Source organism: Nematolebias whitei, chromosome 4, assembly GCF_014905685.2.
Source record: "Nematolebias whitei isolate Nwh7 chromosome 4, NemWhi1, whole genome shotgun sequence".
NCBI classification, from domain to species: domain Eukaryota; kingdom Metazoa; phylum Chordata; class Actinopteri; order Cyprinodontiformes; family Rivulidae; genus Nematolebias; species Nematolebias whitei.
Window position 1 is genome coordinate 38,084,877 of NC_056501.1, and position 3,352 is coordinate 38,088,228.

A 3,352-nucleotide genomic window follows, 5' to 3' on the forward strand; every position below is an offset into this window, starting at 1 on the left:
GTTTCACCTTCCATCCGGAAGGCTTCATCAGTCAAGGAAACACACAATAATCCAATTATACAAACCAACAATTTTTAGTCGCACAAAGACTTGGCAATTACTTTTAAGCCGGATGCCCTTCCTGACGCAACCACAGCCCAATGTGCAGAGCAGATAGCTGCCATCTAGAGTACCTGGGGTGAGCAGATGGTGGGGGTTAGGAGCCTTGTTCAAGTGCCCAGGGTGGGGTAAATGAGGGTGGAGGCAGGTGTGGGTATTTCACCTTTCCCACCAACATTTTGGTGTCAGTCTGGGGAGATGAACCGAGGTCCTTCTGATCACAGGCCCACCTTCTCTAACCTCTTACCCTGCTGCTGTGAATGAATATATTGATTGGTTATTTCTGCAGAGCAGCTGAAGTGTGCAGAGAGAAACTTATTAAACAAGCAGAAGAAGTGCTGAATACATCTATGTGAATAGAAGCAAATGTCCAGCTGCAGTAAATGTAAAGTGCAGTTATGGTAATTAAGGAAAATTTCAGCATAACGTTTGGTGCACATGCAGCATGAGAAGAACCTGCAGGGAGCTTTGGCCATGGTCTGAGCTCAGTGAGACCACTGAGGTGGTTTATCTGTGTACAGTAGTGCTAATTGTTCTGTTTTCTGACTCATTGCAAGCACTGAGTGTGTGCTGGTGGATTTCTGTTCTCGCAGCATCAGCCAAGTGCCCCGAGAAATGGAAATCAGTCTCTGTTTGTAAAGAGTGAAAGACGAGCAGCAGGACTCTGAGTCATGAGGAGGGGAGGAATCCGGCTAAAGATATTCAGTGTTTAGGTCAGCAGTACGGCGCAGGAAGTTACTCGCAGTGACTCCTCAGAGCTCGCTGCTCGTCCATTATCAAGCACAGCTGGCTGCATGGCTTCTGTTTGATGCCAGGCCACCGCTCTCCGCTGACCCACATGTAACCCAGGTTTAATACACATCAGAAGAGTGGATATCTTTGATTATAGATGGCTCATTGTTGGGTGGTACTGAAAACATAAATAATTCCACCATCTGATGAACCTTTCTTCTATAAAAATATACTTTCAAAACTCTATGAACATGTGAATACTTGATCTAAAAAAGTTAAATCATGTCCTCTGGACATTCAAAAATAAACAAAACAAAAAAAAAAAAGTAGAACAGTTTTGTCTTTCATCCAAAAGACTTCTTCAGTCTGAGGTGCTGTATTCAGCTCAGTTTTATAAATAGCACCTTCTCATAGTGGATCAACCAGTTTGCTGTTGACAACCAAAACCAGCTGCTCACATGATCAAAAAGGACCATCAGCCTAACGATGGATCATTAGCACCCTGATGGCTGTTTACTATTCACAGAGGGCTGAGTGATACTAGCAATCACAGCATTGTAAGAGGGGGACAGTTGAACCCGGAGGCCTCCACCCCTGTTTAATGATGGACTGTTTCTTTTCACAATGATGGCCTCCTTTACTCCTCTCTCAAACCATTGTTCCTCTTTGTCCAGGATGTGAACATCTTCATCCCTGAAAGAGTGACCGCTGGCCGGGAGATGAGTGTAGAGTGTTAAATCTTACTTGTAACCTACAAAACTCAACAACTTAGCTCCATTTTATATTCTAGATCTTATTGTTCCATTGTTCCTTTCGGATGAAAGATGAAACATTTCTACTTTTTTATTTATTTTTTTTTATTTGGTTTTGTTTTTTTAAATGTCCAGAGGACCAGACTTAACATTTTTAGATTTTTCTACCTGGATTATTGAGCATGCATCAGGATACTTGTTGTTCCATATTTTTCTAACAGAGCATTTCACTCTCAGACTGCAAGTTTACTTGTAGTTTATAGAGTTTCCAAAAGAAGAACGAGAGTCGGATATTTCAGTTATCAGGGTCATCTCTTGTGGAACCAACTTCCAGTTTCTGTCCATGAGGCTGACACATTGTCTACTTTTAAGACTGGGCTCAAGTCTTTCCTTTTTGATAAATCCTATAGTTAGGGTTAGCTTGGGTTTCCTGAACAATCATTTAGTTATGCTACTATAGGCTTAGCCTTAGACTGCTGGGGGACAAACTGACCATATCACTTCACTCTGCTGCTATCTTTAATTACTCTACTATACCTGTTTGTATTTGTATTTTTTTTTTTCTATCCTTGACGTGTTTTTTTTTTTTTTTTGTCTTTCTTTCAATAGGGGGTACACCTGCACCTACATCTGGACCTGCTATTCTGTGTTCGTTTGTTTCTCCTTCCTGTCCTCTCAAACTCAGACGGCTGAAGCAGATGGTCCCTTGTCCTGAGCCTTGTTCTGCTGGAGATTTCTTCCTGTTAAAAGGGAGTTTTTCCTTTCCACTGTCTCCTTTGTGCTTGCTCAGGATGCAAAACTACAATGAAGTTAATATTTAACACAATCTCCTGCTTCCTCCCTTATAGAGAACTTTTACTAAATGGCTTTTATAATGTATGTGAATGTAACCCTAACCCTTAGACAACTTCTGTTGTGATTTGGCAATATAAAAATAAACTGAACTGAAATTAAATTTATAAACATAGGCATTGCAACACTTATATGTGAAGGGGATATGTGCCCCTCACATACCCCCCCCCCCCCACACACACACACACACACACACATTTACCATGGAATCTTAGTTCACCCAGCTCTGTTTCTATTTCTTTGTGAACAAATCCATTCCACTTGATTAATAGAATATTCAAACCACTAAAAGTCCACTTCAGGTTTTCCTGGTTACCTATAACAACTCAACACAGCTCATGCATTGTTTCCCCAAGGTCACTTGATGGGGCAGTGGGGGGAGGAGAGGGAGACACCTCTGTGTTGTGTGCTAGCTTAGCGCCACATTAATGCATGCAGTTGTTGACCAGGGTGGGAGCAGATGTGCTCTGCTTCTTAGGATGTGTTAGAGAAGCAGAGCGCTACATATGTAGCATCTATACTAGCACATCTGTATTGCATGCCACACGCTTAGCGCTACGTTAGTACCTGCAGTTGTCGACTGGGGTGGGGGGGGTGCTGTCCATCCATCCATCCATCCATCCATTATCTTTACCCGCCTATTCCATTTTGGATCATGGGGGTCGCTGGTGCCCATGTCCAACAATCACTGTGCGAGGGGCGGGGTACACCCTGAACGGGTCGCAAGTCCATCACAGGGCCACATAGAGACAAATGAGACAAACAACCATTCACTCTCTCATTCACACCTAGGGACAATTTAGAGTTACCAATCAGCCTAACATGCATGTTTTTGGTCTGTGGGAGGAAACCGGAGCACCTGGAGAAAACCCACGCATGCACGGAGAGAACATGCAAACTCCACCCAGAAAGGCCCC